Source organism: Diplotaxodon limnothrissa, linkage group LG3 (genome assembly GCF_057381915.1).
Source record: "Diplotaxodon limnothrissa isolate DT_005_m linkage group LG3, D_limnothrissa_male_GT1.1, whole genome shotgun sequence".
Taxonomy (NCBI): domain Eukaryota; kingdom Metazoa; phylum Chordata; class Actinopteri; order Cichliformes; family Cichlidae; genus Diplotaxodon; species Diplotaxodon limnothrissa.
Genome location: NC_140598.1, coordinates 68,137,025 through 68,164,413, shown reverse-complemented (window position 1 = coordinate 68,164,413; position 27,389 = coordinate 68,137,025). Strand labels below are relative to the sequence as shown.

The 27,389-nt window shown below is 56.3% G+C and overlaps 13 non-coding genes and 4 pseudogenes across 13 annotated transcripts; all 17 read right to left on the bottom strand.

The window, feature by feature from the left end:
* Positions 1–801: 801 nt before the first annotated feature.
* On the bottom strand, positions 802–920 carry LOC146636969 (5S ribosomal RNA; annotated as a pseudogene).
* Positions 921–2,020: 1,100 nt separating this feature from the next.
* Positions 2,021–2,139, bottom strand: LOC146636968 (5S ribosomal RNA; annotated as a pseudogene).
* A 1,493-nt stretch (positions 2,140–3,632) lies between these two features.
* LOC146636967 (5S ribosomal RNA) lies at positions 3,633–3,751 on the bottom strand. The gene has a single exon (XR_014905676.1). It is a non-coding gene; the product is annotated as a 5S ribosomal RNA (ribosomal RNA).
* Positions 3,752–5,676: 1,925 nt separating this feature from the next.
* On the bottom strand, positions 5,677–5,795 carry LOC146636966 (5S ribosomal RNA). Its single transcript, XR_014905675.1, has one exon. It is a non-coding gene; the product is annotated as a 5S ribosomal RNA (ribosomal RNA).
* Positions 5,796–6,616: 821 nt separating this feature from the next.
* Positions 6,617–6,735, bottom strand: LOC146636965 (5S ribosomal RNA). Its single transcript, XR_014906093.1, has one exon. It is a non-coding gene; the product is annotated as a 5S ribosomal RNA (ribosomal RNA).
* Positions 6,736–7,771: 1,036 nt separating this feature from the next.
* On the bottom strand, positions 7,772–7,890 carry LOC146636964 (5S ribosomal RNA). Its single transcript, XR_014905673.1, has one exon. It is a non-coding gene; the product is annotated as a 5S ribosomal RNA (ribosomal RNA).
* A 1,059-nt stretch (positions 7,891–8,949) lies between these two features.
* Positions 8,950–9,068, bottom strand: LOC146636963 (5S ribosomal RNA). The gene has a single exon (XR_014905749.1). It is a non-coding gene; the product is annotated as a 5S ribosomal RNA (ribosomal RNA).
* A 938-nt stretch (positions 9,069–10,006) lies between these two features.
* LOC146636962 (5S ribosomal RNA) lies at positions 10,007–10,125 on the bottom strand. Its single transcript, XR_014905672.1, has one exon. It is a non-coding gene; the product is annotated as a 5S ribosomal RNA (ribosomal RNA).
* Positions 10,126–11,161: 1,036 nt separating this feature from the next.
* LOC146636961 (5S ribosomal RNA) lies at positions 11,162–11,280 on the bottom strand. Its single transcript, XR_014905671.1, has one exon. It is a non-coding gene; the product is annotated as a 5S ribosomal RNA (ribosomal RNA).
* A 1,059-nt stretch (positions 11,281–12,339) lies between these two features.
* LOC146636960 (5S ribosomal RNA) lies at positions 12,340–12,458 on the bottom strand. The gene has a single exon (XR_014905591.1). It is a non-coding gene; the product is annotated as a 5S ribosomal RNA (ribosomal RNA).
* A 938-nt stretch (positions 12,459–13,396) lies between these two features.
* On the bottom strand, positions 13,397–13,515 carry LOC146636959 (5S ribosomal RNA; annotated as a pseudogene).
* Positions 13,516–15,318: 1,803 nt separating this feature from the next.
* LOC146636958 (5S ribosomal RNA) lies at positions 15,319–15,437 on the bottom strand. Its single transcript, XR_014905574.1, has one exon. It is a non-coding gene; the product is annotated as a 5S ribosomal RNA (ribosomal RNA).
* Positions 15,438–17,008: 1,571 nt separating this feature from the next.
* On the bottom strand, positions 17,009–17,127 carry LOC146636957 (5S ribosomal RNA). Its single transcript, XR_014905521.1, has one exon. It is a non-coding gene; the product is annotated as a 5S ribosomal RNA (ribosomal RNA).
* Positions 17,128–18,855: 1,728 nt separating this feature from the next.
* On the bottom strand, positions 18,856–18,974 carry LOC146636956 (5S ribosomal RNA). The gene has a single exon (XR_014905670.1). It is a non-coding gene; the product is annotated as a 5S ribosomal RNA (ribosomal RNA).
* Positions 18,975–20,817: 1,843 nt separating this feature from the next.
* Positions 20,818–20,936, bottom strand: LOC146636955 (5S ribosomal RNA). The gene has a single exon (XR_014905630.1). It is a non-coding gene; the product is annotated as a 5S ribosomal RNA (ribosomal RNA).
* A 2,039-nt stretch (positions 20,937–22,975) lies between these two features.
* On the bottom strand, positions 22,976–23,094 carry LOC146636954 (5S ribosomal RNA). Its single transcript, XR_014905547.1, has one exon. It is a non-coding gene; the product is annotated as a 5S ribosomal RNA (ribosomal RNA).
* A 1,141-nt stretch (positions 23,095–24,235) lies between these two features.
* LOC146636953 (5S ribosomal RNA) lies at positions 24,236–24,354 on the bottom strand (annotated as a pseudogene).
* Positions 24,355–27,389: the final 3,035 nt, after the last annotated feature.

Sequence of the window (27,389 nt, the reverse complement as noted above, 5' to 3'; positions counted from 1 at the left end):
GAGCCACAGACCCTGGTGTGGTGTAATTGGCCTCAATAGCAACTAAGGCCCTGGTGTGGTGTAAGTGGCCTCAGCCAGCAGCCACAGGCCCTGGTGTGGTGTAGGTGGCCTCAGCCAGCAGCCACAGGCCCTGGTGTGGTGTAAGTGGCCTCAGCCAGCAGCCACAGGCCCTGGTGTGGTGTAAGTCGCCTCAGCCAGAAGCCACAGGCACTGGTGTGGTGTAAGTGGCCTCAGCCAGCAGCAAAAGGGCCCTGGTGTGGTGTAAGTGGCCTGAGCAAGAGCCACAGGCCCTGGTGTGGTGTAAGTGGCCTGAGCAAGAGCCACAGGCCCTGGTGTGGTGTAAGTGGCCTCAGCCAGCAGCCACAGGCCCTGGTGTGGTGTAGGTGGCCTCAGCCAGAAGCCACAGGCACTGGTGTGGTGTAAGTGGCCTCAGCCAGCAGCAAAAGGTCCCTGGTGTGGTGTAAGTGGCCTGAGCAAGTGCCACAGGCCCTGGTGTGGTGTAAGTGGCCTCAATAGCAAATAAGGCCCTGGTGTGGTGTAAGTGGCCTGAGCAAGAGCCACAGGGCCTGGTTTGGTGAAGATGGCCTCGGCCAGAAGCGCAGGGCCTGGTGTGATGTGAGTGGCCTGAGCAAGAGCCACAGGCCCTGGTGTGGTGTAAGTGGCCTCAGCTAGCAGCACAAGACATTGGAAAAGAGCCAAAAGCAGTGTCGTTAATGTGCCCTCATTAATGGGCAGCTGCTTTTGGTCTTTTAATACACCCCTTCTCTGGATCAAAAGCGGTTCAATGACATGAAAATGAAAGACTTACAGCACAAGGTATTCCCAGGCAGTCTCCCATCCAAGTACTAACCAAGCCCAGCCCTGCTTAGCTTCCGAGATCAGACGAGGTCGGGGGTGCTCAGGGTGGTATGGCCGTAAGCTGCTGGCCCCAGCACAATGTCTCAATTTATGGATTCAAGTGATTAGGTGGCAAGTACCTGAAGTTACGAAGACAATCCTATAACCATACCTGCATGTTTGCATAATACCCTAACCCAAAGGCTTAGTTTGGCATTTATCCAACAGCACAGGCCCTGGATTGTTGAAGATGGCCTCAGCAAGCAGCACAGGGCCTGGTTTGGTGAAGATGGCCTCGGCCAGAAGCGCAGGGCCTGGTGTGATGTGAGTGGCCTGAGCAAGAGCCACAGGCCCTGGTGTGGTGTAAGTGGCCTCAGCCAGCAGCCACAGGCCCTGGTGTGGTGTAAGTCGCCTCAGCCAGAAGCCACAGGCACTGGTGTGGTGTAAGTGGCCTCAGCCAGCAGCAAAAGGGCCCTGGTGTGGTGTAAGTCGCCTCAGTCAGCAGCCACAGGCCCTGGTGTGGTGTAGGTGGCCTCAGCCAGCAGCCACAGGCCCTGGTGTGGTGTAAGTGGCCTCAGCCAGCAGCCACAGGCCCTGGTGTGGTGTAAGTGGCCTCAGCCAGCAGCCACAGGCCCTGGTGTGGTGTAAGTGGCCTCAGCCAGTGCCACAGGCCCTGATGTGGTGTAAGTGGCCTGAGCAAGAGCCACAGACCCTGGTGTGGTGTAATTGGCCTCAATAGCAACTAATGCCCTGGTGTGGTGTAGGTGGCCTCAGCCAGCAGCCACAGGCCCTGGTGTGGTGTAGGTGGCCTCAGCCAGAAGCCACAGGCCCTGGTGTGGTGTAAGTGGCCTGAGCAAGTGCCACAGGCCCTGGTGTGGTGTAATTGGCCTCAATAGCAACTAAGGCCCTGGTGTGGTGTAGGTGGCCTCAGCCAGCAGCCACAGGCCCTGGTGTGGTGTAAGTGGCCTCAGCCAGCAGCCACAGGCCCTGATGTGGTGTAAGTGGCCCCAGCCGGTCACTCAGGCCCTGGTGTGGTGTAGGTGGCATCAGCTAGCAGCACAAGACATTGGAAAACAGCCAAAAGCAATGTCGTTAATGTGCCCTCATTAATGGGGAGCTGCTTTTGGTCTTTTAATACACCCCTTCTCTGGATCAAAAGCGGTTCAATGACATGAAAATGAAAGGCTTACAGCACCAGGTATTCCCAGGCAGTCTCCCATCCAAGTACTAACCAAGCCCAGCCCTGCTTAGCTTACGAGATCAGACGAGGTCGGGTGTGCTCAGGGTGGTATGGCCGTAAGATGCTGGCCCCAGCACAATGTCTCAATTTATGGATTCAAGTGATTAGGTGGCAAGTACCTGAAGTTACGAAGACAATCCTATAACCATACCTGCATGTTTGCATAATACCCTAACCCAAAGGCTCAGTTTGGCATTTATCCAACAGCACAGGCCCTGGATTGTTGAAGATGGCCTCAGGAACCAGCACAGGGCCTGGTGTATTGTACATGGCCACAGCAAGCAGCACAGGGCCTGGTTTGGTGAAGATGGCCTCGGCCAGAAGCACAGGGCCTGGTGTGATATGAGTGGCCTGAGAAAGAGCCACAGACCCTGGTGTGGTGTAATTGGCCTCAATAGCAACTAAGGCCCTGGTGTGGTGTAGGTGGCCTCAGCCAGCAGCCACAGGCCCTGGTGTGGTGTAAGTGGCCTCAGCCAGCAGCCACAGGCCCTGATGTGGTGTAAGTGGCCCCAGCCGGTCACTCAGGCCCTGGTGTGGTGTAAGTGGCCTCAGCCAGCAGCCACAGGCCCTGGTGTGGTGTAAGTCGCCTCAGCCAGAAGCCACAGGCACTGGTGTGGTGTAAGTGGCCTCAGCCAGCAGCAAAAGGGCCCTGGTGTGGTGTAAGTCGCCTCAGTCAGCAGCCACAGGCCCTGGTGTGGTGTAGGTGGCCTCAGCCAGCAGCCACAGGCCCTGGTGTGGTGTACGTGGCCTCAGCCAGCAGCCACAGGCCCTGGTGTGGTGTAAGTGGCCTCAGCCAGCAGCCACAGGCCCTGGTGTGGTGTAAGTGGCCTCAGCCAGTGCCACAGGCCCTGGTGTGGTGTAAGTGGCCTGAGCAAGAGCCACAGACCCTGGTGTGGTGTAATTGGCCTCAATAGCAACTAATGCCCTGGTGTGGTGTAGGTGGCCTCAGCCAGCAGCCACAGGCCCTGGTGTGGTGTAAGTGGCCTCAGCCAGCAGCCACAGGCCCTGGTGTGGTGTAAGTGGCCTCAGCCAGAGCCACAGGCCCTGATGTGGTGTAAGTGGCCTGAGCAAGAGCCACAGGCCCTGGTGTGGTGTAAGTGGCCTGAGCAAGAGCCACAGGCCCTGGTGTGTTGTAAGTGGCCTCAGCCAGCAGCCACAGGCCCTGGTGTGGTGTAGGTGGCCTCAGCCAGAAGCCACAGGCCCTGGTGTGGTGTAAGTGGCCTGAGCAAGTGCCACAGGCCCTGGTGTGGTGTAATTGGCCTCAATAGCAACTAAGGCCCTGGTGTGGTGTAGGTGGCCTCAGCCAGCAGCCACAGGCCCTGGTGTGGTGTAAGTGGCCTCAGCCAGCAGCCACAGGCCCTGATGTGGTGTAAGTGGCCCCAGCCGGTCACTCAGGCCCTGGTGTGGTGTAGGTGGCATCAGCTAGCAGCACAAGACATTGGAAAACAGCCAAAAGCAATGTCGTTAATGTGCCCTCATTAATGGGGAGCTGCTTTTGGTCTTTTAATACACCCCTTCTCTGGATCAAAAGCGGTTCAATGACATGAAAATGAAAGGCTTACAGCACCAGGTATTCCCAGGCAGTCTCCCATCCAAGTACTAACCAAGCCCAGCCCTGCTTAGCTTCCGAGATCAGACGAGGTCGGGCGTGCTCAGGGTGGTATGGCCGTAAGCTGCTGGCCCCAGCACAATGTCTCAATTTATGGATTCAAGTGATTAGGTGGCAAGTACCTGAAGTTACGAAGACAATCCTATAACCATACCTGCATGTTTGCATAATACCCTAACCCAAAGGCTCAGTTTGGCATTTATCCAACAGCACAGGCCCTGGATTGTTGAAGATGGCCTCAAGAACCAGCACAGGACCTGGTGTGTTTTACATGGCCACAGCAAGCAGCACAGGGCCTGGTTTGGTGAAGATGGCCTCAGCAAGCAGCCACAGGCCCTGGTTTGGTGTAAGTGGCCTCAGCCAGCAGCCACAGGCCCTGGTGTGTTGTAAGTGGCCTCAGCCAGCAGCCACAGGCCCTGGTGTGGTCTAAGTGGCCTCAGCCAGTGCCACAGGCCCTGGTGTGGTGTAAGTGGCCTGAGCAAGAGCCACAGGCCCTGGTGTGGTGTAAGTGGCCTCAGCCAGCAGCCACAGGCCCTGGTGTGGTGTAAGTGGCCTCAGCCAGCAGCCACAGGCCCTGGTGTGGTGTAAGTGGCCTCAGCCAACAGCCACAGGCCCTGGTGTGGTGTAAGTGGCCTCAGCCAGAGCCACAGGCCCTGATGTGGTGTAAGTGGCCTGAGCAAGTGCCACAGGCCCTGGTGTGGTGTAAGTGGCCTGAGCAAGAGCCACAGGCCCTGGTGTGTTGTAAGTGGCCTCAGCCAGCAGCCACAGGCCCTGGTGTGGTGTAGGTGGCCTCAGCCAGAAGCCACAGGCACTGGTGTGGTGTAAGTGGCCTCAGCCAGCAGCAAAAGGTCCCTGGTGTGGTGTAAGTGGCCTGAGCAAGTGCCACAGGCCCTGGTGTGGTGTAAGTGGCCTCAATAGCAAATAAGGCCCTGGTGTGGTGTAAGTGGCCTGAGCAAGAGCCACAGACCCTGGTGTGGTGTAATTGGCCTCAATAGCAACTAATGCCCTGGTGTGGTGTAAGTGGCCTGAGCAAGAGCCACAGGCCCTGGTTTGGTGTAAGTGGCCTCAGCCAGCAGCCACAGGCCCTGGTGTGTTGTAAGTGGCCTCAGCCAGCAGCCACAGGCCCTGGTGTGGTCTAAGTGGCCTCAGCCAGTGCCACAGGCCCTGGTGTGGTGTAAGTGGCCTGAGCAAGAGCCACAGGCCCTGGTGTGGTGTAAGTGGCCTGAGCAAGTGCCACAGGCCCTGGTGTGGTGTAAGTGGCCTAAGCCAGAGCCACAGGCCCTGGTGTGGTGTAAGTGGCCTCAATAGCAAATAAGGCCCTGGTGTGGTGTAAGTGGCCTGAGCAAGAGCCACAGGGCCTGGTTTGGTGAAGATGGCCTCAGCCAGAAGCGCAGGGCCTGGTGTGATGTGAGTGGCCTGAGCAAGAGCCACAGGCCCTGGTGTGGTGTAAGTGGCCTCAGCCAGCAGCCACAGGCCCTGGTGTGGTGTAAGTCGCCTCAGCCAGAAGCCACAGGCACTGGTGTGGTGTAAGTGGCCTCAGCCAGCAGCAAAAGGGCCCTGGTGTGGTGTAAGTCGCCTCAGCCAGCAGCCACAGGCCCTGGTGTGGTGTAGGTGGCCTCAGCCAGCAGCCACAGGCCCTGGTGTGGTGTAAGTGGCCTCAATAGCAACTAAGGCCCTGGTGTGGTGTAAGTGGCTTCAGCCAGCAGCCACAGGCTCTGGTGTGGTGTAACTGGCCTCAGCCAGCAGCCACAGGCCCTGGTGTGGTGTAAGTGGCCTCAGCCAGAGCCACAGGCCCTGATGTGGTGTAAGTGGCCCCAGCCGGTCACTCAGGCCCTGGTGTGGTGTAGGTGGCATCAGCTAGCAGCACAAGACATTGGAAAAGAGCCAAAAGCAGTGTTGTTAATGTGCCCTCATTAATGGGCAGATGCTTTTGGTCTTTTAATACACCCCTTCTCTGGATCAAAAGCGGTTCAATGACATGAAAAGGAAAGGCTTACAGCACCAGGTATTCCCAGGCAGTCTCCCATCCAAGTACTAACCAAGCCCAGCCCTGCTTAGCTTCCGAGATCAGACGAGGTCGGGCGTGCTCAGGGTGGTATGGCCGTAAGCTGCTGGCCCCAGCACAATGTCTCAATTTATGGATTCAAGTGATTAGGTGGCAAGTACCTGAAGTTACGAAGACAATCCTATAACCATACCTGCATGTTTGCATAATACCCTAACCCAAAGGCTCAGTTTGGCATTTATCCAACAGCACAGGCCCTGGATTGTTGAAGATGGCCTCAGGAACCAGCACAGGGCCTGGTGTGTTGTACATGGCCACAGCAAGCAGCACAGGGCCTGGTTTGGTGAAGATGGCCTCGGCCAGAAGCACAGGGCCTGGTGTGATATGAGTGGCCTGAGCAAGAGCCACAGGCCCTGGTGTGTTGTAAGTGGCCTCAGCCAGCAGCCACAGGCCCTGGTGTGGTGTAGGTGGCCTCAGCCAGCAGCCACAGGCCCTTGTGTGGTGTAAGTGGCCTCAGCCAGCAGCCACAGGCCCTGGTGTGGTGTAAGTGGCCTCAGCCAGTGCCACAGGCCCTGGTGTGGTGTAAGTGGCCTGAGCAAGAGCCACAGACCCTGGTGTGGTGTAATTGGCCTCAATAGCAACTAAGGCCCTGGTGTGGTGTAGGTGGCCTCAGCCAGCAGCCACAGGCCCTGGTGTGGTGTAAGTGGCCTCAGCCAGCAGCCACAGGCCCTGATGTGGTGTATGTGGCCCCAGCCGGTCACTCAGGCCCTGGTGTGGTGTAGGTGGCATCAGCTAGCAGCACAAGACATTGGAAAAGAGCCAAAAGCAGTGTCGTTAATGTGCCCTCATTAATGGGCAGATGCTTTTGGTCTTTTAATACACCCCTTCTCTGGATCAAAAGCGGTTCAATGACATGAAAAGGAAAGGCTTACAGCACCAGGTATTCCCAGGTAGTCTCCCATCCAAGTACTAACCAAGCCCAGCCCTGCTTAGCTTCCGAGATCAGACGAGGTCGGGCGTGCTCAGGGTGGTATGGCCGTAAGCTGCTGGCCGTAAGCTGCTGGCCCCAGCACAATGTCTCAATTTATGGATTCAAGTGATTAGGTGGCAAGTACCTGAAGTTACGAAGACAATCCTATAACCATACCTGCATGTTTGCATAATACCCTAACCCAAAGGCTCAGTTTGGCATTTATCCAACAGCACAGGCCCTGGATTGTTGAAGATGGCCTCAGGAACCAGCACAGGGCCTGGTGTGTTGTACATGGCCACAGCAAGCAGCACAGGGCCTGGTTTGGTGAAGATGGCCTCGGCCAGAAGCGCAGGGCCTGGTGTGATGTGAGTGGCCTGAGCAAGAGCCACAGGCCCTGGTGTGGTGTAAGTGGCCTCAGCCAGCAGCAAAAGGGCCCTGGTGTGGTGTAAGTCGCCTCAGTCAGCAGCCACAGGCCCTGGTGTGGTGTAGGTGGCCTCAGCCAGCAGCCACAGGCCCTGGTGTGGTGTAAGTGGCCTCAGCCAGAAGCCACAGGCCCTGGTGTGGTGTAAGTGGCCTCAGCCAGCAGCCACAGGCCCTGGTGTGGTGTAAGTGGCCTCAGCCAGTGCCACAGGCCCTGGTGTGGTGTAATTGGCCTCAATAGCAACTAATGCCCTGGTGTGGTGTAGGTGGCCTCAGCCAGCAGCCACAGGCCCTGGTGTGGTGTAAGTGGCCTCAGCCAGAAGCCACAGGCCCTGGTGTGGTGTAAGTGGCCTCAGCCAGCAGCCACAGGCCCTGGTGTGGTGTAAGTGGCCTCAGCCAGAAGCCACAGGCCCTGGTGTGGTGTACGTGGCCTCAGCCAGCAGCCACAGGCCCTGGTGTGGTGTAAGTGGCCTCAGCCAGAGCCACAGGCCCTGATGTGGTGTAAGTGGCCCCAGCCGGTCACTCAGGCCCTTGTGTGGTGTAGGTTGCATCAGCTAGCAGCACAAGACATTGGAAAAGAGCCAAAAGCAATGTCGTTAATAAGCCCTCATTAATGGGCAGATGCTTTTGGTCTTTTAATACACCCCTTCTCTGGATCAAAAGCGGTTCAATGACATGAAAATGAAAGGCTTACAGCACCAGGTATTCCCAGGCAGTCTCCCATCCAAGTACTAACCAAGCCCAGCCCTGCTTAGCTTCCGAGATCAGACGAGGTCGGGCGTGCTCAGGGTGGTATGGCCGTAAGCTGCTGGCCCCAGCACAATGTCTCAATTTATGGATTCAAGTGATTAGGTGGCAAGTACCTGAAGTTACGAAGACAATCCTATAACCATACCTGCATGTTTGCATAATACCCTAACCCAAAGGCTCAGTTTGGCATTTATCCAACAGCACAGGCCCTGGATTGTTGAAGATGGCCTCAGGAACCAGCACAGGGCCTGGTGTGTTGTACATGGCCACAGCAAGCAGCACAGGGCCTGGTTTGGTGAAGATGGCCTCGGCCAGAAGCGCAGGGCCTGGTGTGATGTGAGTGGCCTGAGCAAGAGCCACAGGCCCTGGTGTGGTGTAAGTGGCCTCAGCCAGCAGCCACAGGCCCTGGTGTGGTGTAAGTCGCCTCAGCCAGAAGCCACAGGCACTGGTGTGGTGTAAGTGGCCTCAGCCAGCAGCAAAAGGGCCCTGGTGTGGTGTAAGTCGCCTCAGTCAGCAGCCACAGGCCCTGGTGTGGTGTAGGTGGCCTCAGCCAGCAGCCACAGGCCCTGGTGTGGTGTAAGTGGCCTCAGCCAGCAGCCACAGGCCCTGGTGTGGTGTAAGTGGCCTCAGCCAGCAGCCACAGGCCCTGGTGTGGTGTAAGTGGCCTCAGCCAGTGCCACAGGCCCTGGTGTGGTGTAAGTGGCCTGAGCAAGAGCCACAGACCCTGGTGTGGTGTAATTGGCCTGAATAGCAACTAATGCCCTGGTGTGGTGTAGGTGGCCTCAGCCAGCAGCCACAGACCCTGGTGTGGTGTAATTGGCCTCAATAGCAACTAAGGCCCTGGTGTGGTGTAGGTGGCCTCAGCCAGCAGCCACAGGCCCTGGTGTGGTGTAAGTGGCCTCAGCCAGAGCCACAGGCCCTGATGTGGTGTAAGTGGCCCCAGCCGGTCACTCAGGCCCTTGTGTGGTGTAGGTTGCATCAGCTAGCAGCACAAGACATTGGAAAAGAGCCAAAAGCAATGTCGTTAATGTGCCCTCATTAATGGGCAGATGCTTTTGGTCTTTTAATACACCCCTTCTCTGGATCAAAAGCGGTTCAATGACATGAAAATGAAAGGCTTACAGCACCAGGTATTCCCAGGCAGTCTCCCATCCAAGTACTAACCAAGCCCAGCCCTGCTTAGCTTCCGAGATCAGACGAGGTCGGGTGTGCTCAGGGTGGTATGGCCGTAAGCTGCTGGCCCCAGCACAATGTCTCAATTTATGGATTCAAGTGATTAGGTGGCAAGTACCTGAAGTTACGAAGACAATCCTATAACCATACCTGCATGTTTGCATAATACCCTAACCCAAAGGCTCAGTTTGGCATTTATCCAACAGCACAGGCCCTGGATTGTTGAAGATGGCCTCTGGAACCAGCACAGGGCCTGGTGTGTTGTACATGGCCACAGCAAGCAGCACAGGGCCTGGTTTGGTGAAGATGGCCTCGGCCAGAAGCACAGGGCCTGGCGTGATATGAGTGGCCTGAGCAAGAGCCACAGGCCCTGGTGTGGTGTAAGTGGCCTGAGCAAGAGCCACAGGCCCTGGTGTGGTGTAAGTGGCCTGAGCAAGAGCCACAGGCCCTGGTGTGGTGTAAGTGGCCTGAGCAAGAGCCACAGGCCCTGGTGTGTTGTAAGTGGCCTCAGCCAGCAGCCACAGGCCCTGGTGTGGTGTAGGTGGCCTCAGCCAGCAGCCACAGGCCCTTGTGTGGTGTAAGTGGCCTCAGCCAGCAGCCACAGGCCCTGGTGTGGTGTAAGTGGCCTCAGCCAGTGCCACAGGCCCTGGTGTGGTGTAAGTGGCCTGAGCAAGAGCCACAGACCCTGGTGTGGTGTAATTGGCCTCAATAGCAACTAAGGCCCTGGTGTGGTGTAGGTGGCCTCAGCCAGCAGCCACAGGCCCTGGTGTGGTGTAAGTGGCCTCAGCCAGCAGCCACAGGCCCTGATGTGGTGTAAGTGGCCCCAGCCGGTCACTCAGGCCCTGGTGTGGTGTAGGTGGCATCAGCTAGCAGCACAAGACATTGGAAAACAGCCAAAAGCAATGTCGTTAATGTGCCCTCATTAATGGGGAGCTGCTTTTGGTCTTTTAATACACCCCTTCTCTGGATCAAAAGCGGTTCAATGACATGAAAATGAAAGGCTTACAGCACCAGGTATTCCCAGGCAGTCTCCCATCCAAGTACTAACCAAGCCCAGCCCTGCTTAGCTTCCGAGATCAGACGAGGTCGGGCGTGCTCAGGGTGGTATGGCCGTAAGCTGCTGGCCGTAAGCTGCTGGCCCCAGCACAATGTCTCAATTTATGGATTCAAGTGATTAGGTGGCAAGTACCTGAAGTTACGAAGACAATCCTATAACCATACCTGCATGTTTGCATAATACCCTAACCCAAAGGCTCAGTTTGGCATTTATCCAACAGCACAGGCCCTGGATTGTTGAAGATGGCCTCAGGAACCAGCACAGGGCCTGGTGTGTTGTACATGGCCACAGCAAGCAGCACAGGGCCTGGTTTGGTGAAGATGGCCTCGGCCAGAAGCGCAGGGCCTGGTGTGATGTGAGTGGCCTGAGCAAGAGCCACAGGCCCTGGTGTGGTGTAAGTGGCCTCAGCCAGCAGCAAAAGGGCCCTGGTGTGGTGTAAGTCGCCTCAGTCAGCAGCCACAGGCCCTGGTGTGGTGTAGGTGGCCTCAGCCAGCAGCCACAGGCCCTGGTGTGGTGTAAGTGGCCTCAGCCAGAAGCCACAGGCCCTGGTGTGGTGTAAGTGGCCTCAGCCAGCAGCCACAGGCCCTGGTGTGGTGTAAGTGGCCTCAGCCAGTGCCACAGGCCCTGGTGTGGTGTAATTGGCCTCAATAGCAACTAATGCCCTGGTGTGGTGTAGGTGGCCTCAGCCAGCAGCCACAGGCCCTGGTGTGGTGTAAGTGGCCTCAGCCAGAAGCCACAGGCCCTGGTGTGGTGTAAGTGGCCTCAGCCAGCAGCCACAGGCCCTGGTGTGGTGTAAGTGGCCTCAGCCAGAAGCCACAGGCCCTGGTGTGGTGTACGTGGCCTCAGCCAGCAGCCACAGGCCCTGGTGTGGTGTAAGTGGCCTCAGCCAGAGCCACAGGCCCTGATGTGGTGTAAGTGGCCCCAGCCGGTCACTCAGGCCCTTGTGTGGTGTAGGTTGCATCAGCTAGCAGCACAAGACATTGGAAAAGAGCCAAAAGCAATGTCGTTAATAAGCCCTCATTAATGGGCAGATGCTTTTGGTCTTTTAATACACCCCTTCTCTGGATCAAAAGCGGTTCAATGACATGAAAATGAAAGGCTTACAGCACCAGGTATTCCCAGGCAGTCTCCCATCCAAGTACTAACCAAGCCCAGCCCTGCTTAGCTTCCGAGATCAGACGAGGTCGGGCGTGCTCAGGGTGGTATGGCCGTAAGCTGCTGGCCCCAGCACAATGTCTCAATTTATGGATTCAAGTGATTAGGTGGCAAGTACCTGAAGTTACGAAGACAATCCTATAACCATACCTGCATGTTTGCATAATACCCTAACCCAAAGGCTCAGTTTGGCATTTATCCAACAGCACAGGCCCTGGATTGTTGAAGATGGCCTCAGGAACCAGCACAGGGCCTGGTGTGTTGTACATGGCCACAGCAAGCAGCACAGGGCCTGGTTTGGTGAAGATGGCCTCGGCCAGAAGCGCAGGGCCTGGTGTGATGTGAGTGGCCTGAGCAAGAGCCACAGGCCCTGGTGTGGTGTAAGTGGCCTCAGCCAGCAGCCACAGGCCCTGGTGTGGTGTAAGTCGCCTCAGCCAGAAGCCACAGGCACTGGTGTGGTGTAAGTGGCCTCAGCCAGCAGCAAAAGGGCCCTGGTGTGGTGTAAGTCGCCTCAGTCAGCAGCCACAGGCCCTGGTGTGGTGTAGGTGGCCTCAGCCAGCAGCCACAGGCCCTGGTGTGGTGTAAGTGGCCTCAGCCAGCAGCCACAGGCCCTGGTGTGGTGTAAGTGGCCTCAGCCAGCAGCCACAGGCCCTGGTGTGGTGTAAGTGGCCTCAGCCAGTGCCACAGGCCCTGGTGTGGTGTAAGTGGCCTGAGCAAGAGCCACAGACCCTGGTGTGGTGTAATTGGCCTGAATAGCAACTAATGCCCTGGTGTGGTGTAGGTGGCCTCAGCCAGCAGCCACAGACCCTGGTGTGGTGTAATTGGCCTCAATAGCAACTAAGGCCCTGGTGTGGTGTAGGTGGCCTCAGCCAGCAGCCACAGGCCCTGGTGTGGTGTAAGTGGCCTCAGCCAGAGCCACAGGCCCTGATGTGGTGTAAGTGGCCCCAGCCGGTCACTCAGGCCCTTGTGTGGTGTAGGTTGCATCAGCTAGCAGCACAAGACATTGGAAAAGAGCCAAAAGCAATGTCGTTAATGTGCCCTCATTAATGGGCAGATGCTTTTGGTCTTTTAATACACCCCTTCTCTGGATCAAAAGCGGTTCAATGACATGAAAATGAAAGGCTTACAGCACCAGGTATTCCCAGGCAGTCTCCCATCCAAGTACTAACCAAGCCCAGCCCTGCTTAGCTTCCGAGATCAGACGAGGTCAGGCGTGCTCAGGGTGGTATGGCCGTAAGCTGCTGGCCCCAGCACAATGTCTCAATTTATGGATTCAAGTGATTAGGTGGCAAGTACCTGAAGTTACGAAGACAATCCTATAACCATACCTGCATGTTTGCATAATACCCTAACCCAAAGGCTCAGTTTGGCATTTATCCAACAGCACAGGCCCTGGATTGTTGAAGATGGCCTCTGGAACCAGCACAGGGCCTGGTGTGTTGTACATGGCCACAGCAAGCAGCACAGGGCCTGGTTTGGTGAAGATGGCCTCGGCCAGAAGCACAGGGCCTGGCGTGATATGAGTGGCCTGAGCAAGAGCCACAGGCCCTGGTGTGGTGTAAGTGGCCTGAGCAAGAGCCACAGGCCCTGGTGTGGTGTAAGTGGCCTGAGCAAGAGCCACAGGCCCTGGTGTGGTGTAAGTGGCCTGAGCAAGAGCCACAGGCCCTGGTGTGTTGTAAGTGGCCTCAGCCAGCAGCCACAGGCCCTGGTGTGGTGTAGGTGGCCTCAGCCAGCAGCCACAGGCCCTTGTGTGGTGTAAGTGGCCTCAGCCAGCAGCCACAGGCCCTGGTGTGGTGTAAGTGGCCTCAGCCAGTGCCACAGGCCCTGGTGTGGTGTAAGTGGCCTGAGCAAGAGCCACAGACCCTGGTGTGGTGTAATTGGCCTCAATAGCAACTAAGGCCCTGGTGTGGTGTAGGTGGCCTCAGCCAGCAGCCACAGGCCCTGGTGTGGTGTAAGTGGCCTCAGCCAGCAGCCACAGGCCCTGATGTGGTGTAAGTGGCCCCAGCCGGTCACTCAGGCCCTGGTGTGGTGTAGGTGGCATCAGCTAGCAGCACAAGACATTGGAAAACAGCCAAAAGCAATGTCGTTAATGTGCCCTCATTAATGGGGAGCTGCTTTTGGTCTTTTAATACACCCCTTCTCTGGATCAAAAGCGGTTCAATGACATGAAAATGAAAGGCTTACAGCACCAGGTATTCCCAGGCAGTCTCCCATCCAAGTAATAACCAAGCCCAGCCCTGCTTAGCTTCCGAGATCAGACGAGGTCGGGCGTGCTCAGGGTGGTATGGCCGTAAGCTGCTGGCCCCAGCACAATGTCTCAATTTATGGATTCAAGTGATTAGGTGGCAAGTACCTGAAGTTACGAAGACAATCCTATAACCATACCTGCATGTTTGCATAATACCCTAACCCAAAGGCTCAGTTTGGCATTTATCCAACAGCACAGGCCCTGGATTGTTGAAGATGGCCTCAAGAACCAGCACAGGACCTGTTGTGTTTTACATGGCCACAGCAAGCAGCACAGGGCCTGGTTTGGTGAAGATGGCCTCAGCAAGCAGCCACAGGCCCTGGTTTGGTGTAAGTGGCCTCAGCCAGCAGCCACAGGCCCTGGTGTGTTGTAAGTGGCCTCAGCCAGCAGCCACAGGCCCTGGTGTGGTCTAAGTGGCCTCAGCCAGTGCCACAGGCCCTGGTGTGGTGTAAGTGGCCTGAGCAAGAGCCACAGGCCCTGGTGTGGTTTAAGTGGCCTCAGCCAGCAGCCACAGGCCCTGGTGTGGTGTAAGTGGCCTGAGCAAGTGCCACAGGCCCTGGTGTGGTGTAAGTGGCCTAAGCCAGAGCCACAGGCCCTGGTGTGGTGTAAGTCGCCTCAATAGCAAATAAGGCCCTGGTGTGGTGTAAGTGGCCTGAGCAAGAGCCACAGGGCCTGGTTTGGTGAAGATGGCCTCGGCCAGAAGCGCAGGGCCTGGTGTGATGTGAGTGGCCTGAGCAAGAGCCACAGGCCCTGGTGTGGTGTAAGTGGCCTCAGCCAGAGCCACAGGCCCTGATGTGGTGTAAGTGGCCCCAGCCGGTCACTCACGCCCTGGTGTGGTGTAGGTGGCCCCAGCCGGTCACTCACGCCCTGGTGTGGTGTAGGTGGCATCAGCTAGCAGCACAGGGCCTGGTTGGGTGAAGATGGCCTCAGCCAGAAGCGCAGGGCCTGGTGTGATGTGAGTGGCCTGAGCAAGAGCCACAGGCACTGGTGTGGTGTAAGTCGCCTCAGCCAGCAGCCACAGGCCCTGGTGTGGTGTAACTCGCCTCAGCCAGAAGCCACAGGCACTGGTGTGGTGTAAGTGGCCTCAGCCAGCAGCAAAAGGGCCCTGGTGTGGTGTAAGTCGCCTCAGCCAGCAGCCACAGGCCCTGGTGTGGTGTATGTGGCCTCAGCCAGCAGCCACAGGCCCTGGTGTGGTGTAAGTGGCCTCAGCCAGCAGCCACAGGCCCTGGTGTGGTGTAAGTCGCCTCAGCCAGTGCCACAGGCCCTGGTGTGGTGTAAGTGGCCTGAGCAAGAGCCACAGACCCTGGTGTGGTGTAATTGGCCTCAATAGCAACTAAGGCCCTGGTGTGGTGTAAGTGGCTTCAGCCAGCAGCCACAAGCTCTGGTGTGGTGTAACTGGCCTCAGCCAGCAGCCACAGGCCCTGGTGTGGTGTAAGTGGCCTCAGCCAGAGCCACAGGCCCTGATGTGGTGTAAGTGGCCCCAGCCGGTCACTTAGGCCCTGGTGTGGTGTAAGTGGCCTCAGCCAGTGCCACAGGCCCTGGTGTGGTGTAAGTGGCCTGAGCAAGAGCCACAGACCCTGGTGTGGTGTAATTGGCCTCAATAGGAACTAAGGCCCTGGTGTGGTGTAGGTGGCCTCAGCCAGCAGCCACAGGCCCTGATGTGGTGTAAGTGGCCCCAGCCGGTCACTCAGGCCCTGGTGTGGTGTAGGTGGCATCAGCTAGCAGCACAAGACATTGGAAAAGAGCCAAAAGCAATGTCGTTAATGTGCCCTCATTAATGGGCAGCTGCTTTTGGTCTTTTAATACACCCCTTCTCTGGATCAAAAGCGGTTCAATGACATGAAAAGGAAAGGCTTACAGCACCAGGTATTCCCTGGCAGTCTCCCATCCAAGTACTAACCAAGCCCAGCCCTGCTTAGCTTCCGAGATCAGACGAGGTCGGGCGTGCTCAGGGTGGTATGGCCGTAAGCTGCTGGCCCCAGCACAATGTCTCAATTTATGGATTCAAGTGATTAGGTGGCAAGTACCTGAACTTACGAAGACAATCCTATAACCATACCTGCATGTTTGCATAATACCCTAACCCAAAGGCTCAGTTTGGCATTTATCCAACAGCACAGGCCCTGGATTGTTGAAGATGGCCTCAGGAACCAGCACAGGGCCTGGTGTGTTGTACATGGCCACAGCAAGCAGCACAGGGCCTGGTTTGGTGAAGATGGCCTCGGCCAGAAGCGCAGGGCCTGGTGTGATGTGAGTGGCCTGAGCAAGAGCCACAGGCCCTGGTGTGGTGTAAGTCGCCTCAGCCAGAAGCCACAGGCACTGGTGTGGTGTAAGTGGCCTGAGCAAGAGCCACAGGCCCTGGTGTGTTGTAAGTGGCCTCAGCCAGCAGCCACAGGCCCTGGTGTGGTGTAGGTGGCCTCAGCCAGCAGCCACAGGCCCTTGTGTGGTGTAAGTGGCCTCAGCCAGCAGCCACAGGCCCTGGTGTGGTGTAAGTGGCGTCAGCCAGTGCCACAGGCCCTGGTGTGGTGTAAGTGGCCTGAGCAAGAGCCACAGACTCTGGTGTGGTGTAATTGGCCTCAATAGCAACTAAGGCCCTGGTGTGGTGTAGGTGGCCTCAGCCAGCAGCCACAGGCCCTGGTGTGGTGTAAGTGGCCTCAGCCAGCAGCCACAGGCCCTGATGTGGTGTAAGTGGCCCCAGCCGGTCACTCACGCCCTGGTGTGGTGTAGGTGGCCCCAGCCGGTCACTCACGCCCTGGTGTGGTGTAGGTGGCATCAGCTAGCAGCACAGGGCCTGGTTTGGTGAAGATGGCCTCGGCCAGAAGCGCAGGGCCTGGTGTGATGTGAGTGGCCTGAGCAAGAGCCACAGGCCCTGGTGTGGTGTAAGTGGCCTCAGCCAGCAGCCACAGGCCCTGGTGTGGTGTAAGTCGCCTCAGCCAGAAGCCACAGGCACTGGTGTGGTGTAAGTGGCCTCAGCCAGCAGCAAAAGGGCCCTGGTGTGGTGTAAGTCGCCTCAGTCAGCAGCCACAGGCCCTGGTGTGGTGTAGGTGGCCTCAGCCAGCAGCCACAGGCCCTGGTGTGGTGTAAGTGGCCTCAGCCAGCAGCCACAGGCCCTGGTGTGGTGTAAGTGGCCTCAGCCAGTGCCACAGGCCCTGGTGTGGTGTAAGTGGCCTGAGCAAGAGCCACAGACCCTGGTGTGGTGTAATTGGCCTCAATAGCAACTAATGCCCTGGTGTGGTGTAGGTGGCCTCAGCCAGCAGCCACAGGCCCTGGTGTGGTGTAGGTGGCCTCAGCCAGCAGCCACAGGCCCTGGTGTGGTGTAAGTGGCCTCAGCCAGAGCCACAGGCCCTGATGTGGTGTAAGTGGCCCCAGCCGGTCACTCAGGCCCTTGTGTGGTGTAGGTTGCATCAGCTAGCAGCACAAGACATTGGAAAAGAGCCAAAAGCAATGTCGTTAATGTGCCCTCATTAATGGGCAGATGCTTTTGGTCTTTTAATACACCCCTTCTCTGGATCAAAAGCGGTTCAATGACATGAAAATGAAAGGCTTACGACACCAGGTATTCCCAGGCAGTCTCCCATCCAAGTACTAACCAAGCCCAGCCCTGCTTAGCTTCCGAGATCAGACGAGGTCGGGCGTGCTCAGGGTGGTATGGCCGTAAGCTGCTGGCGCCAGCACAATGTCTCAATTTATTGATTCAAGTGATTAGGTGGCAAGTACCTGAAGTTACGAAGACAATCCTATAACCATACCTGCATGTTTGCATAATACCCTAACCCAAAGGCTCAGTTTGGCATTTATCCAACAGCACAGGCCCTGGATTGTTGAAGATGGCCTCTGGAACCAGCACAGGGCCTGGTGTGTTGTACATGGCCACAGCAAGCAGCACAGGGCCTGGTTTGGTGAAGATGGCCTCGGCCAGAAGCACAGGGCCTGGCGTGATATGAGTGGCCTGAGCAAGAGCCACAGGCCCTGGTGTGGTGTAAGTGGCCTGAGCAAGAGCCACAGGCCCTGGTGTGGTGTAAGTGGCCTGAGCAAGAGCCACAGGCCCTGGTGTGGTGTAAGTGGTCTCAGCCAGCAGCCACAGGCCCTGGTGTGGTGTAGGTGGCCTCAGCCAGCAGCCACAGGCCCTTGTGTGGTGTAAGTGGCCTCAGCCAGCAGCCACAGGCCCTGGTGTGGTGTAAGTGGCCTCAATAGCAAATAAGGCCCTGGTGTGGTGTAAGTGGCCTGAGCAAGAGCCACAGGGCCTGGTTTGGTGAAGATGGCCTCGGCCAGAAGCGCAGGGCCTGGTGTGATGTGAGTGGCCTGAGCAAGAGCCACAGGCCCTGGTGTGGTGTAAGTGGCCTCAGCCAGCAGCCACAGGCCCTGGTGTGGTGTAAGTCGCCTGAGCCAGAAGCCACAGGCACTGGTGTGGTGTAAGTGGCCTCAGCCAGCAGCAAAAGGGCCCTGGTGTGGTGTAAGTCGCCTCAGCCAGCAGCCACAGGCCCTGGTGTGGTGTAGGTGGCCTCAGCCAGCAGCCACAGGCCCTGGTGTGGTGTAAGTGGCCTCAATAGCAACTAAGGCCCTGGTGTGGTGTAAGTGGCTTCAGCCAGCAGCCACAGGCTCTGGTGTGGTGTAACTGGCCTCAGCCAGCAGCCACAGGCCCTGGTGTGGTGTAAGTGGCCTGAGCAAGAGCCACAGGCCCTGGTGTGTTGTAAGTGGCCTCAGCCAGCAGCCACAGGCCCTGGTGTGGTGTAGGTGGCCTCAGCCAGCAGCCACAGGCCCTTGTGTGGTGTAAGTGGCCTCAGCCAGCAGCCACAGGCCCTGGTGTGGTGTAAGTGGCCTCAGCCAGTGCCACAGGCCCTGGTGTGGTGTAAGTGGCCTCAGCCAGCAGCCACAGGCCCTGGTGTGGTGTAAGTCGCCTCAGCCAGAAGCCACAGGCACTGGTGTGGTGTAAGTGGCCTCAGGAACCAGCACAGGGCCTGGTGTGTTGTACATGGCCACAGCTAGCAGCAGAGGGCCAGGTTTGGTGAAGATGGCCTCGGCCAGAAGCGCAGGGCCTGGTGTGATGTGAGTGGCCTGAGCAAGAGCCACAGGCCCTGGTGTGGTGTAAGTGGCCTCAATAGCAACTAAGGCCCTGGTGTGGTGTAACTGGCCTCAGCCAGCAGCCACAGGCCCTGGTGTGGTGTAAGTGGCCTCAGCCAGAGCCACAGGCCCTGATGTGGTGTAAGTGGCCCCAGCCGGTCACTTAGGCCCTGGTGTGGTGTAGGTGGCATCAGCTAGCAGCACAAGACATTGGAAAAGAGCCAAAAGCAGTGTCGTTAATGTGCCCTCATTAATGGGCAGCTGCTTTTGGTCTTTTAATACACCCCTTCTCTGGATCAAAAGCGGTTCAATGACATGAAAATGAAAGGCTTACAGCACCAGGTATTCCCAGGCAGTCTCCCATCCAAGTACTAACCAAGCCCAGCCCTGCTTAGCTTCCGAGATCAGACGAGGTCGGGCGTGCTCAGGGTGGTATGGCCGTAAGCTGCTGGCCCCAGCACAATGTCTCAATTTATGGATTCAAGTGATTAGGTGGCAAGTACCTGAAGTTACGAAGACAATCCTATAACCATACCTGCATGTTTGCATAATACCCTAACCCAAAGGCTCAGTTTGGCATTTATCCAACAGCACAGGCCCTGGATTGTTGAAGATGGCCTCAGGAACCAGCACAGGGCCTGGTGTGTTGTACATGGCCACAGCAAGCAGCACAGGGCCTGGTTTGGTGAAGATGGCCTCGGCCAGAAGCGCAGGGCCTGGTGTGATGTGAGTGGCCTGAGCAAGAGCCACAGGCCCTGGTGTGGTGTAAGTGGCCTCAGCCAGCAGCCACAGGCCCTGGTGTGGTGTAAGTCGCCTCAGCCAGAAGCCACAGGCACTGGTGTGGTGTAAGTGGCCTGAGCAAGAGCCACAGGCCCTGGTGTGTTGTAAGTGGCCTCAGCCAGCAGCCACAGGCCCTGGTGTGGTGTAGGTGGCCTCAGCCAGCAGCCACAGGCCCTTGTGTGGTGTAAGTGGCCTCAGCCAGCAGCCACAGGCCCTGGTGTGGTGTAAGTGGCCTCAGCCAGTGCCACAGGCCCTGGTGTGGTGTAAGTGGCCTGAGCAAGAGCCACAGACCCTGGTGTGGTGTAATTGGCCTCAATAGCAACTAAGGCCCTGGTGTGGTGTAGGTTGTCTCAGCCAGCAGCCACAGGCCCTGGTGTGGTGTAAGTGGCCTGAGCAAGTGCCACAGGCCCTGGTGTGGTGTAAGTGGCCTAAGCCAGAGCCACAGGCCCTGGTGTGGTGTAAGTGGCCTCAATAGCAAATAAGGCCCTGGTGTGGTGTAAGTGGCCTGAGCAAGAGCCACAGGGCCTGGTTTGGTGAAGATGGCCTCGGCCAGAAGCGCAGGGCCTGGTGTGATGTGAGTGGCCTGAGCAAGAGCCACAGGCCCTGGTGTGGTGTAAGTGGCCTCAGCCAGAGCCACAGGCCCTGATGTGGTGTAAGTGGCCCCAGCCGGTCACTCACGCCCTGGTGTGGTGTAGGTGGCCCCAGCCGGTCACTCACGCCCTGGTGTGGTGTAGGTGGCATCAGCTAGCAGCACAGGGCCTGGTTTGGTGAAGATGGCCTCGGCCAGAAGCGCAGGGCCTGGTGTGATGTGAGTGGCCTGAGCAAGAGCCACAGGCCCTGGTGTGGTGTAAGTCGCCTCAGCCAGCAGCCACAGGCCCTGGTGTGGTGTAAGTCGCCTCAGCCAGAAGCCACAGGCACTGGTGTGGTGTAAGTGGCCTCAGCCAGCAGCAAAAGGGCCCTGGTGTGGTGTAAGTGGCCTCAGCCAGCAGCCACAGGCCCTGGTGGGGTGTAGGTGGCCTCAGCCAGCAGCCACAGGCCCTGGTGTGGTGTAAGTGGCCTCAGCCAGCAGCCACAGGCCCTGGTGTGGTGTAAGTCGCCTCAGCCAGTGCCACAGGCCCTGGTGTGGTGTAAGTGGCCTGAGCAAGAGCCACAGACCCTGGTGTGGTGTAATTGGCCTCAATAGCAACTAAGGCCCTGGTGTGGTGTAAGTGGCTTCAGCCAGCAGCCACAAGCTCTGGTGTGGTGTAACTGGCCTCAGCCAGCAGCCACAGGCCCTGGTGTGGTGTAAGTGGCCTCAGCCAGAGCCACAGGCCCTGATGTGGTGTAAGTGGCCCCAGCCGGTCACTTAGGCCCTGGTGTGGTGTAGGTGGCATCAGCTAGCAGCACAAGACATTGGAAAAGAGCCAAAAGCAGTGTCGTTAATGTGCCCTCATTAATGGGCAGCTGCTTTTGGTCTTTTAATACACCCCTTCTCTGGATCAAAAGCGGTTCAATGACATGAAAATGAAAGACTTACAGCACCAGGTATTCCCAGGCAGTCTCCCATCCAAGTACTAACCAAGCCCAGCCCTGCTTAGCTTCCGAGATCAGACGAGGTCGGGCGTGCTCAGAGTGGTATGGCCGTAAGCTGCTGGCCCCAGCACAATGTCTCAATTTATGGATTCAAGTGATTAGGTGGCAAGTACCTGAAGTTACGAAGACAATCCTATAACCATACCTGCATGTTTGCATAATACCCTAACCCAAAGGCTCAGTTTGGCATTTATCCAACAGCACAGGCCCTGGATTGTTGAAGATGGCCTCAGGAACCAGCACAGGGCCTGGTGTGTTGTACATGGCCACAGCAAGCAGCACAGGGCCTGGTTTGGTGAAGATGGCCTCGGCCAGAAGCGCAGGGCCTGGTGTGATGTGAGTGGCCTGAGCAAGAGCCACAGGCCCTGGTGTGGTGTAAGTGGCCTCAGCCAGCAGCCACAGGCCCTGGTGTGGTGTAAGTCGCCTCAGCCAGAAGCCACAGGCACTGGTGTGGTGTAAGTGGCCTCAGCCAGCAGCAAAAGGGCCCTGGTGTGGTGTAAGTGGCCTGAGCAAGAGCCACAGGCCCTGGTGTGGTGTAAGTGGCCTGAGCAAGAGCCACAGGCCCTGGTGTGGTGTAAGTGGTCTCAGCCAGCAGCCACAGGCCCTGGTGTGGTGTAGGTGGCCTCAGCCAGCAGCCACAGGCCCTTGTGTGGTGTAAGTGGCCTCAGCCAGCAGCCACAGGCCCTGGTGTGGTGTAAGTGGCCTCAGCCAGTGCCACAGGCCCTGGTGTGGTGTAAGTGGCCTGAGCAAGAGCCACAGACCCTGGTGTGGTGTAATTGGCCTCAATAGCAAATAAGGCCCTGGTGTGGTGTAAGTGGCCTGAGCAAGAGCCACAGGGCCTGGTTTGGTGAAGATGGCCTCGGCCAGAAGCGCAGGGCCTGGTGTGATGTGAGTGGCCTGAGCAAGAGCCACAGGCCCTGGTGTGGTGTAAGTGGCCTCAGCCAGCAGCCACAGGCCCTGGTGTGGTGTAGGTGGCCTCAGCCAGCAGCCACAGGCCCTGGTGTGGTGTAAGTGGCCTGAGCAAGAGCCACAGGCCCTGGTTTGGTGTAAGTGGCCTCAGCCAGCAGCCACAGGCCCTGGTGTGTTGTAAGTGGCCTCAGCCAGCAGCCACAGGCCCTGGTGTGGTGTAAGTGGCCTGAGCAAGAGCCACAGGCCCTGGTTTGGTGTAATTGGCCTCAGCCAGCAGCCACAGGCCCTGGTGTGTTGTAAGTGGCCTCAGCCAGCAGCCACAGGCCCTGGTGTGGTCTAAGTGGCCTCAGCCAGTGCCACAGGCCCTGTTGTGGTGTAAGTGGCCTGAGCAAGAGCCACAGGCCCTGGTGTGGTGTAAGTGGCCTGAGCAAGTGCCACAGGCCCTGGTGTGGTGTAAGTGGCCTAAGCCAGAGCCACAGGCCCTGGTGTGGTGTAAGTGGCCTCAATAGCAAATAAGGCCCTGGTGTGGTGTAAGTGGCCTGAGCAAGAGCCACAGGGCCTGGTTTGGTGAAGATGGCCTCAGCCAGAAGCGCAGGGCCTGGTGTGATGTGAGTGGCCTGAGCAAGAGCCACAGGCCCTGGTGTGGTGTAAGTGGCCTCAGCCAGCAGCCACAGGCCCTGGTGTGGTGTAAGTCGCCTCAGCCAGAAGCCACAGGCACTGGTGTGGTGTAAGTGGCCTCAGGAACCAGCACAGGGCCTGGTGTGTTGTACATGGCCACAGCTAGCAGCAGAGGGCCAGGTTTGGTGAAGATGGCCTCGGCCAGAAGCGCAGGGCCTGGTGTGATGTGAGTGGCCTGAGCAAGAGCCACAGGCCCTGGTGTGGTGTAAGTGGCCTCAATAGCAACTAAGGCCCTGGTGTGGTGTAACTGGCCTCAGCCAGCAGCCACAGGCCCTGGTGTGGTGTAAGTGGCCTCAGCCAGAGCCACAGGCCCTGATGTGGTGTAAGTGGCCCCAGCCGGTCACTTAGGCCCTGGTGTGGTGTAGGTGGCATCAGCTAGCAGCACAAGACATTGGAAAAGAGCCAAAAGCAGTGTCGTTAATGTGCCCTCATTAATGGGCAGCTGCTTTTGGTCTTTTAATACACCCCTTCTCTGGATCAAAAGCGGTTCAATGACATGAAAATGAAAGACTTACAGCACCAGGTATTCCCAGGCAGTCTCCCATCCAAGTACTAACCAAGCCCAGCCCTGCTTAGCTTCCGAGATCAGACGAGGTCGGGCGTGCTCAGGGTGGTATGGCCGTAAGCTGCTGGCGCCAGCACAATGTCTCAATTTATGGATTCAACTGATGAGGTGGCAAGTACCTGAAGTTACGAAGACAATCCTATAACCATACCTGCATGTTTGCATAATACCCTAACCCAAAGGCTCAGTTTGGCATTTATCCAACAGCACAGGCCCTGGATTGTTGAAGATGGCCTCAGGAACCAGCACAGGGCCTGGTGTGTTGTACATGGCCACAGCAAGCAGCACAGGGCCTGGTTTGGTGAAGATGGCCTCGGCCAGAAGCACAGGGCCTGGTGTGATATGAGTGGCCTGAGCAAGAGCCACAGGCCCTGGTGTGTTGTAAGTGGCCTCAGCCAGCAGCCACAGGCCCTGGTGTGGTGTAGGTGGCCTCAGCCAGCAGCCACAGGCCCTTGTGTGGTGTAAGTGGCCTCAGCCAGCAGCCACAGGCCCTGGTGTGGTGTAAGTGGCCTCAGCCAGCAGCCACAGGCCCTGGTGTGGTGTAAGTGGCCTCAGCCAGAAGCCACAGGCACTGGTGTGGTGTAAGTGGCCTCAGCCAGCAGCAAAAGGGCCCTGGTGTGGTGTAAGTCGCCTCAGTCAGCAGCCACAGGCCCTGGTGTGGTGTAGGTGGCCTCAGCCAGCAGCCACAGGCCCTGGTGTGGTGTAAGTGGCCTCAGCCAGCAGCCACAGGCCCTGGTGTGGTGTAAGTGGCCTCAGCCAGCAGCCACAGGCCCTGGTGTGGTGTAAGTGGCCTCAGCCAGTGCCACAGGCCCTGGTGTGGTGTAAGTGGCCTGAGCAACAGCCACAAACCCTGGTGTGGTGTAATTGGCCTCAATAGCAACTAATGCCCTGGTGTGGTGTAAGTGGCCTCAGCCAGCAGCCACAGGCCCTGGTGTGGTGTAAGTGGCCTCAGCCAGCAGCCACAGGCCCTGGTGTGGTGTAAGTGGCCTCAGCCAGAGCCACAGGCCCTGATGTGGTGTAAGTGGCCCCAGCCGGTCACTCAGGCCCTTGTGTGGTGTAGGTTGCATCAGCTAGCAGCACAAGACATTGGAAAAGAGCCAAAAGCAATGTCGTTAATGTGCCCTCATTAATGGGCAGATGCTTTTGGTCTTTTAATACACCCCTTCTCTGGATCAAAAGCGGTTCAATGACATGAAAATGAAAGGCTTACAGCATCAGACATTCCCAGGGAGTCTCCCATCCAAGTACTAACCACGCCAAGCCCTGCTTAGCTTCCGAGATCAGACGAGGTCGGGCGTGCTCAGGGTGGTATGGCCGTAAGCTGCTGGCTCCAGCACAATGTCTCAATTTATGGATTCAAGTGATTAGGTGGCAAGTACCTGAAGTTACGAAGACAATCCTATAACCATACCTGCATGTTTGCATAATACCCTAACCCAAAGGCTCAGTTTGGCATTTATCCAACAGCACAGGCCCTGGATTGTTGAAGATGGCCTCAGGAACCAGCACAGGGCCTGGTGTGTTGTACATGGCCACAGCAAGCAGCACAGGGCCTGGTTTGGTGAAGATGGCCTCGGCCAGAAGCGCAGGGCCTGGTGTGATGTGAGTGGCCTGAGCAAGAGCCACAGGCCCTGGTGTGGTGTAAGTGGCCTCAGCCAGCAGCCACAGGCCCTGGTGTGGTGTAAGTCGCCTCAGCCAGAAGCCACAGGCACTGGTGTAGTGTAAGTGGCCTCAGCCAGCAGCAAAAGGGCCCTGGTGTGGTCTAAGTCACCTCAGTCAGCAGCCACAGGCCCTGGTGTGGTGTAGGTGGCCTCAGCCAGCAGCCACAGGCCCTGGTGTGGTGTAAGTGGCCTCAGCCAGCAGCCACAGGCCCTGGTGTGGTGTAAGTGGCCTCAGCCAGCAGCCACAGGCCCTGGTGTGGTGTAAGTGGCCTCAGCCAGTGCCACAGGCCCTGGTGTGGTGTAAGTGGCCTGAGCAAGAGCCACAGACCCTGGTGTGGTGTAATTGGCCTCAATAGCAACTAATGCCCTGGTGTGGTGTAGGTGGCCTCAGCCAGCAGCCACAGGCCCTGGTGTGGTGTAAGTGGCCTCAGCCAGCAGCCACAGGCCCTGGTGTGGTGTAAGTGGCCTCAGCCAGAGCCACAGGCCCTGATGTGGTGTAAGTGGCCCCAGCCGGTCACTCAGCCCCTTGTGTGGTGTAGGTTGCATCAGCTAGCAGCACAAGACATTGGAAAAGAGCCAAAAGCAATGTCGTTAATGTGCCCTCATTAACGGGCAGCTGCTTTCGGTCTTTTACAGTTTTTTCTGAATGCTTAAACCCTAACTGTGATTCCTGTAGCACAATCTCTAAAACTATTCAGACTTATAGCAAAACCACTCACTGAGTTTGCAAAACTAAAAGCACAAAAACTGCTTTGCACTCAGTTTGCAATTTTGTAACACACACTTTGCAAAACTGTAGGCACAATTCACTGCACAACACTCAATTACCAAATTTCCAACATACTCCTAGCAAAAGTATACACATGTATGGCTATCATTAACACTAATTTGCCAACTGTCTGGCACACTTTCACATGTGAAAACTTTTTTAGATAATTAGTTCACTTTGCAATCAGCCTAAGCACTATAATCCAGGTAAGCTGTGTGTGCGGAGTACAATGGAGGGAGCAGAAAGAGTGAGAAGTAGAGGAGGCTGAGGAAGAGGACGTGGAGGTGAAGAAGTAGGATGAAGAGGACGACAAGGACAAGGAGGAGCAAGAGGAAGATGAGGAGGGAGGAGAGGAAGATGAGGAGGGGGGAGAGGAAGGGTAGGAAGAGTAAGAAATAGAATTGCTGATGACATCAGAGCTACAATAGTGGACCATGTAATCAACCGTGGAATGACCCTGAGGGTAGCTGGCCAACAGGTCCAGCCTAACTCGAGCCGCTACACTGTAGCAAGTACCATAAGGACATCTTGAAATGAGAATCGGTTAGTACAGTCACTTCGCACAAAGATTTGTAGCACTGCCATATGCCAATGAGAAACACACCAATACCATTGATGTAAAAATACTGAAATTGTTACTTTACAAAATTGCTAGATGACCAGATGCTGGGGGCAGAGGAAGCATGTTCACTGCAGACCAAGTAACCCATATAGTCATTATGGCGATTGCAAATAATCCTATACTTGGAAATAAACACTTGTGTTTGTTTTGATGTGTTTGAATAAACACCAGTACTTGAAGTTTGGATCCCTCTATGCTTATGGATCTATGACAGAAGTATGAGCTCAAACTGACATAGCCTACCTTGTGCACAGAGAAAGCAAAAGCCAGATGTGTTTTGTATTCATACCATCAGTGTGCAGTTGGCGCATTGTGTGCTTAGTAGATGATGGCTTGTGTGTACTGTTTGATACGGAAACACCATTTTTACGAAGTTGTGAAGAGTTAATCTAGCTGTGTTTGCTTTTGCAAGAGAACTACAATGTTTTGATTATTGGGTGACAGGTTTTCTTATTTGTGTGAAGAGTTTTGCAAAATTAGCCAATAGTTACAAAAAATGTGCTTACAGTTTTTTCTGAATGCTTAAACCCTAACTGTGAATCCTGTAGCACAATCTCTAAAACTATTCAGACTTATAGCAAAACCACTCACTGAGTTTGCAAAACTAAAAGCACAAAAACTGCTTTGCACTCAGTTTGCAATTTTGTAACACACACTTTGCAAAACTGTAGGCACAATTCACTGCACAACACTCAATTACCAAATTTCCAACACACTCCTAGCAAAAGCATACACATGTATGGCTATCATTACAGTTTTTACCGAATGCCTAAACACTAACTGTGAATCCTGTAGCACAATTTCTAAAACTAGTCAGACTTATAGCAAAACCACTCACTGAGTGTGCAAAACTAAAAGCACAAAAACTGCTTTGCACTCAGTTTGCAATTTTGTAACACACACTTTGCAAGACTGTAGGCACAATTCACTGCACAACACTCAATTACCAAATTTCCAACACACTCCTAGCAAAAGTATACACATGTATGGCTATCATTAACACTAATTTGCCAACTGTCTGGCACACTTTCACATGTGAAAACTTTCTTAGATAATTCGTTCACTTTGCAATCAGCCTAAGCACTATAATACAGGTAAGCTGTGTGTGCGGAGTACAATGGTGGGAGCAGAAAGAGTGAGAAGTAGAGGAGGCCGAGGAAGAGGACGTGGAGGTGAAGAAGTAGGATGAAGAGGACGACAAGGACAAGGAGGAGCAAGAGGAAGACGAGGAGGGGGCAGAGGAAGCATGTTCACTGCAGACCACGTAACCCATATAGTCATTATGGCGATTGCAAATAATCCTAT